The sequence below is a fragment of the Peromyscus leucopus genome, chromosome 5, assembly GCF_004664715.2.
Source record: "Peromyscus leucopus breed LL Stock chromosome 5, UCI_PerLeu_2.1, whole genome shotgun sequence".
Lineage (NCBI taxonomy): Eukaryota > Metazoa > Chordata > Mammalia > Rodentia > Cricetidae > Peromyscus > Peromyscus leucopus.
Genome location: NC_051067.1, coordinates 56,368,393 through 56,376,204, shown reverse-complemented (window position 1 = coordinate 56,376,204; position 7,812 = coordinate 56,368,393).

The window sequence follows — 7,812 nt, the reverse complement described above, 5'->3', positions numbered from 1 at the left end:
GAGATGTTCCTGAGATAGTGTTGACTCATGAGGTGACAGGGGGTTTGAGTGAGGCACTGATCTCTGGGTATAGAAGTATGTCATTAGGAGTCATATCACCCCTCAAATGCCCCACAGTTCTAGCTGTCTTGCTCCTAATTCCCTCAATCAAGTCCATTTACCCTCCCACTTCCCACCACATCCTCACATTCCCATCCCCCTTTTCCCCACTCCACCTATAAAACGTATTCTATTTTCCCCTCCCAGAGAGATCCATGTGTCCCATCTAGTCACTTCATTTTATAACCTAACCCCCCAATGTCTATAGATTGTAGCTTTGTTATTTATTTAATGGATAACATGCACATATTTATCTTTCTGAGTCTGGGATACCTCACTCAGAATGATTTTCATAGTGGTTGTTCAAGTCTGCACTCCCACCAGCACAGGAGGAGTGTTCCCTTTGCTCCACAACTTCCCAAGAATGAGCTGTCATAAATTCAAGGCTATTCCCCACTTTCTATTTCCAGGCCCAGTGTACCTGGTTTTATGTTGATGTACTTGATCCATTTGGACTTGAGTTTTGTGCAGGGTGATAAGTAAGAATCTATTTGCATTTTTCTACATGCAGACTAAAGTTTGACCAGCACTATTACTTGAAGATGCTATCTTTTTTTCTAATGTGTATTTCTGGTTTCTTCTTAAAAAAATAATGTGTCCATAGGCATGTGGATTTGTGTCTGGGTTTTTAATTTGAGTCCATTGATCAATGTGTGCTGTGGATATTGCTCTATAAAAATAAAACACTGATGGCCAGTGACCAGGCAGGAAGTAGGTTGCCAGGCAGGAAGTAGGTGGGACAAGGAGAGAGGAGAATTCTGGGAAGCGGAGGGCTGAGGAGGGAGACACTGCAGCCACCGCCAGGACAAGCAGCATGTAAAGACTCTGGTAAGCCACCAACCACGTGGCAAGGTATAGATTTATAAAAATGGGTTAATTTAAGATAAAAGAACAGTTAACAAGAAGCCTGCCATGGCCATACAGTTTATAAGTGATATAAGCATCTGAGTGATTATTTTATAAGTGGATTGTGGGACTGCAGGGCTTGGGGAACCTGGAGAGAAGCCCTCCAGCAACAAATGTGTCTGTTTTTATGCCAGTAACCTGACGGGCATAATTTTTTTTTTTATTTCTATAGCTCTGTAGTAGAACTATTAGGGATGACAATACCTTCAAAAGTTCTTTTATTGTCCAGGATTATTTTAGCTCTCCTGGATTTTTTGTTTTTCCATATCAAGTTGAGAATTGTCTTTTCAAAGTCTATGAAGAATTTTGTTGGGATTTTGATGGGGACGCCATTGAATCTGTAGTTTGCTTTTAATAGAATGGCCATTTTTACTATGTTAATCTTACCAATCCATGAGCATGGGAGAGCTTTTCATCTTCTGATATCTTCTTCAATTTCATTTTTCAAACACTTGAAGTTTTTATCATCTAAGTCTTTCATTTTCTTAGAGTTAACTTAAGATATTTTATATTATTTAGGGATCCTTGTGAAATATGTTGTTTCTCTGATTTCTTTCTAAGTCCATTTGTCATTTTTATTTAAAAGGGCTATTGATTCTGTGATTTAATTTTGTATTTAGATAATATGCTGAAAATTTTTTATCAGCTGTAGGAGTTCTCTGTTGTAATTTTTTTTTTTTTTTTTTTTTGAGACAGGGTTTCTCTGTGTTGCTTTGCGCCTTTCCTGGAACTCACTTGGTAGACCAGGCTGGCCTCGAACTCACAGAGATCCACCTGGCTCTGCCTCCAGAGTGCTGGCATTAAAAGTGTGCGCCACCACCGCCCGGCAACTCTGTTGTAATTTTTAGGGCCTTTGGTTTCATATGCAAATAAGGATATTTTGACCTCTCTATTTCCAATTTATATCCCCTTGATCTACTTTAGTTGTCTTGTTGCTCTAGCTTCGATATCAAGTACTATATTGAATAGATATGGAGAGAGTGGACAGCCTTGTCTTATTCCTGATATAGTGGAATTGCTTTGAGTTTTTCACCATTTAATTTGATGTTGGCTGTAGGCTTGCTATATAATACCTTTATTATGTCCAGATATGTTCTTTGTAGCCCTAATTTCTCTAAAGAAGAGGTGTAGATTTTGTCAGAGGCCTTTTCTGCATCTATTGAGATGATCATGTGTTTTTTAATTTCAGTTTGTTTAAATGGTGGACTGATTTATTGATTTTTGTATATTGAATGATCCCTGAATCTCTGGGATAAATAGTTCTTGATCATGGTGGGTGATCTTTTTGATGTGTTCTTGGATTTGGTTTGCAAATATTTTACTGAGAATTTTTGCATCTATATTCACAAAGGAAATTTGTTTCTAATCTCTTCCTTTGTTGGGTTTTTATGTTTGAATATCAGGGTAACTGTGGCCTCATAAAAGGAATTGGGCAATGTTCCAACTGATTTTACTTTGTGGAATAATTTGAGAAACATTGGCATTAACTCTTTATTATTATTATTATTATTAAGAAATTTTCTCTTAATTTTACATACCAACCATAGATGCCCCTCTCAGGGCATGTATGATAAAGGTCTTGGAGAAATCAGGAATACAAGGAACATATGTTAACATAATAAAGGCATAGATAAATTAACTGAAGACTTTAAGTTAAAGTCCACCCCAATTTCCACCTCCTCTAAGGCAAGGACTCCCATGGGGAGTCAGCAGCACCTGGTACATTCACTGAGGCAGGTATAAGCTGCTTCCCATGAACGAAGGCTGTGTAAGGTATTCCACCATAGATACTGGACTCCAAAAAGCCCACTCATGTGCTAGGGACAGATACTGAACCCACTGCCAAGGGCCCCTTAAACAGGTTAATCTGAATGAAACAACTGTCTTGCCCTATGCAGAGGGCCTAGTCCAGTCCTATGGAGGCTCCAGAGCTATTGGCCCACAGTTCATGGGTTCCTACTAGTTTGGTTTGGTTGTCTCTGTAGGTTTTCCCATCATGATCTTGATGTCTATTGTTCATAGAATCCCTCTTCTCTCTCTTCGATCAGGCTTCTGGAGCTTGGCCTGGTGCTTGGCTGTGGATCTCTACATCTGCTTTCATCAGTTACTGGATAGAGGCTCTATGATGACAGTTAGGGTATTCATCAATCTGATTACCAGAGTAGGTCAGTTCAGGCACCCTATCCACTAGTGCTAGGAGTCTAAGGTGGGGTCATTCCTCTAGATTCCTGGAAAATACCCTAATACCCTGTTTCTCCCTGTTCCCTTGATATCTCCCTCTATCATGGTATATCTTTCCATGCTCTCCCACTCTGTCACTGTTCCAGTTTGACTATCCAGTTCCCTTATGTTCTCATGCCCCATCCCCTACCCTCCATTGCCCCTCTACACTCCCAGTTTGCTCCTGGAGATCTTATCTACTTCTCCATTCCAGGGCAATCCATGTGCCCCTCTTAGGGTTCTCCTTGTTAGTTAGCTTCTTGGGAGCTGTGGGTTGTAGTCTGGTTATCCTTTGCTTTACATCTAGTATCCACTTATGAGTGAGTACATACCATGTTTGTCCTTCTGAGTCTGGGTTACCTCACTCAGGATGATATTTTCTAGTTCCATCCATTTGCCTGCAAATTTCATGATGCCATTGTTTTTCACTGCTGAGTAGTACTCCATTGTGTATATGGACCACATTTTCTTAATCCATTCTTCAGTTGAGGGGCATCTAGGTTGTTTCCAGGTTCTGGCTATTACAAGTAATGCTGCTATGAACATAGTTTATTTATTTATTTTTTGGTTAATCTTGTATCCTGCCATATTACTGAAGGTGTTTATCAGCTGTATGAGTTCTCCGGTAGGATTTGTTTAGTCACTTATGTATACTGTCATATCGTCTACAAATAGCAAAAGTTTGAATTCTTCCTTTTCTATTTGTGTCCCCTTAATCTCCTTTTGTTGTCTTATTGCTCTAGCTAGAACATTGAGTACTATATTGAATAGATATGGGGAGAGTGCACAGCCTTGTGTTGTTCCTAGTTTTAGTGGAATCACTTTGAGTTTCTCTCCATTTAATTTGATGTTGGCTGTTGGCTTGCTGTAAATTGCCTTTATTATGTTAATGTATGTTCCTTGTATTCCTGATTTTTCCAAGACCTTTATCATGAAGGGGTGTTGGATTTTGTCAAAGGTTTTTACAACATCTAATGAGATGATCGTGTGTTTTTTTCTTTCAGTTTGTTTATATGATGGGTTACATTGACAGATTTTTTTTTTTTTTTTTTTTTTTTTTTGGTTTTTCGAGACAGGGTTTCTCTGTGTAGTTTTGCGCCTTTTCCTGGAACTCACGTGGTAGTCCAGGCTGGCCTCGAACTCACAGAGATCCGTCTGCCTCTGCCTCCCAAGTGCTGGGATTAAAGGCGTCCGCCACCACCGCCCGGCTACATTGACAGATTTTTATATGTGAACCATCCTTGCATCTCTGGAATGAAGCCTACTTGTAGGTGGATAATTTTTTGATGTGTTCTTGGATTTGGTTTGCCAATATTTTTTAATAGACAAAGTATTCTTTATGTTTTGTATAGTTAGCTTTTTTCCTCTTTTTTTTTCATTTTTCTTTATGCTGACTTCCCATGGGAGACCTTGATTTGGGGGTTTGACAATATTTTATTGAGTATTTTTGCATCAATGTTCATGAAAGAGATTGGTCTGTAATTCTCTTTCTTTGTTGCATCTTTGTGTGGTTTTGGTATTGGGGTAAATGTGGCCTCATAAAGAGTTTGGTAATGTTCCTTCTCTTTTCATTGTGTGGAACAATTTGAAGAGTATTGGTATTAGCTCTTCTTTGAAAATCTGGTAGAATTCTGTGCTGAAACTATCTGGTCTTGGGCTTTTTTGATTCAGAGATGTTTAATGACTGTTTCAATTTCCTTAGGGGTTATTGGTCTATTTAAATTGTTTATCTGGTCTTGATTTAACTTTGGTATGTGGTACCTATCCAGAAAATTGTCCATTTTTTTTAGATTTTCCAATTTTGTGGAGTACAGGTTTTTGAAGTGTGACCTGATGGTTCTCTGGCTGTTTTCATTTCTGATTTTGTTAATTTGGATGCTCTCTCTCTCTGCCTTTTGGTTAGTTTGGATAAGGGCTAGGGGTCTGAAAGGATTCACAGGAGGGAGGAAAGCAGAGTGTTCCAACAGGATCTGCTTATTTAGCCTCCTTAGAATTGGGCAGAGGGTGAAGAGAGGTCACCCCAGAAAGTCAGTGAAAGAGCTGGTGATGAGACTGGGAATTGGTTCTGGAAGAAGAGAAGGATGGGGGAACATCTACAATTAGTCTACCTGTTTCTCTAATGGGAGTGGTCTGTGGGTTACTAGGGTGTGCCTGCTGGAGTAAGGATAGGAGTGAAAAGTCTGGGATTTATATGAGATTTGGGCACAGGAGGAAGGAAAGCTGTAGCAGTTGCTCAGTCACAGAGCTAGTGATGAGACTGGAGATTGAACTAGAGGAGGGAGTGGCAAAGTCTTCAGTTAATTTATCTATTTTTCCTGGGATGCTCAGCTTGTGTGCTCCCAGGGAATGACTGCTGATGTTGGGGGCTAAGATAATGGGATGAGTTGGGGGAAGGAAGGTTGGAGGAGAACATCTTTCTGGTCCATGGGAAATGGGGTCAGATAGGAAGGGAAACTTCAGCAGGTGTTCTGTTGTAGAGCTGGGAATTAGACTAGGGGATTGGATCTGGAGAAGAAGGAGAGATGAAGATATGCAGTCCAGCCTACCTGCTTCCCTGGCAAAAGTGTCTTTCTCATTCTTTCAAATATTATTTCTAAGTTTTATATATCCAGTGCCTGTGGTGTGATGCCTTGCACAGCCTTGGTGCAGTGGGAAGGGGCTTGGACCTGTATAGGCTCAGTGTGCCAGGCTCTGCTAACTCTCCATGGGAGATCTTGATTTGGGGAGTGTGGGGATATGGTGTGGCTTGGGAAGGAGGGCAGTGGGAGGAGGGAGGAGATGGGATCTGTGGGTGGCATGTAGAGTGAGTAGAAAATTTCTTAATAAAGAAAAATGAAAAAACATATTTCTTTTATTCTTTTAGATTATAATGCAAATTCATCATTATAATCATATCTCATTCCATTGCTACTCTCAAACTCTCCCATATATCTCTCCTTGCTCCTTTTAAAATTCTTATCCTCTTTGTCATTAATTATTGTTATGTATATAGGTTTTACATATATAGAATATATGTTATATATATATTTATATTCTATATACAACATACACATATTCATAAATACACAACTACAACATGCTCAGTTTGTATTACTTGTGTGTGTGCTTTCAGGGATGACCATTTGGTATTGGATAACCAATTGGTGTGCTCCTCCTTGTGGAAGACTATTTTTTCCCATTCTCAACATTCCTTAGCTGCTGTTCTGCATTTTTACTGTGATATCAGTCAATCTTTTGAACAGTCTTTGGATTCATACAGGTTAATATTCTCAAAGAAGAGCTTAGAGTTTTTAACTATTCCCAAAGCTTTGGGATGTATGAAAAGTCTGGAAAAGTGATAAGTGGATAGAAAATTTGTTTCCTTCGTTGTTTTCTTCAGTTGCTACAACGAGGCTATAATTCTGTATACTATTGGCTTAAACCTTTCAGAAATATTAATTCCATAACAAGAACCCAGAGAAAGAGTGAGCTCTGAGTATTGTCCACTGAAAGTCCAAATCCTCTTCCCTTGTTTCCTGGCCTTCCCCTCATTTGTGTACTAATATGATGTTCTGGCTGGCAAAGCAGAACACAGTACAACAGCATGTTTTGCTGTAAGTGAAGAAAAGCCACATCCTCAAAACATCCTTCTTGGAAAAGTTCTGTTTGTGATTTGTCTTTCATTCTCTTGATTGCATCTTTTGCTACAGAAGGTTTTAAATTCTAGTGATTTCTCATCATTTTTCCTTTTATATCTCATAACTTTTATGTATCAGAGAAGCCACAGTCTGATCAAGCATCAAAGTTCTTTATCTTGTTTTTCATCTCTTGGTTTTATAGTCTCAATCATCTAAATTGAAAACTTGGGTCCATTTTATGACAATTTTCACATATTATGTGAGATAATGGTTTGAATTCTTTATTTTGCATTTTAGATTTTCATTTTATTCAGTACCATCAGTTAAAATCTGTCTTTGTCTAAATAAATGGCTTTGATATCTTGCCAAACATCAGTGGGCAACATGTGTGGGTATTTACTTCTGGGTTCTCCAATGTATTACATGTTTGTCTATTTTTCAATAACATTCTTTTAAATGTAGCTCATTATTTAACTATACATAAACATAAAACTTGTACCTATTAATGGGGTATCATCTGATATTTTGATACATATTTAAATCAGAAAAAGTTGATATCAGGTTTTATATATATGTGTGCTATACATATAATAAATTCTCTTCAAAAGTCAATTACATTTTTATAGTAAAACATTCAAACTACTTTACTAGAAGTTTTAAAACTAAATTTAAAACTATATTCACCCTCCTATCCAAGAACACATTAGACTTCCTTTCCTATAGTAACTATTACTTGGTGTGCATTATCAGCTTTTCACTATCTCTCCCTCACTCATACATTCCCAGCTGCTGTAATGGCCTTTATACTCTTGTGGTGGTTTGAATAGATACTTAGGTATGGCCCACATAGACTCATGTGTTTGAATGCTTGGCCTATAGGAAGTGGCACTATTAGGAGGTATGGCCTTGTTGAAGGAAGTGTTTCACTATAGGGACAGGCTTTGAGGTATCATATGCTCAAGCTATGCCC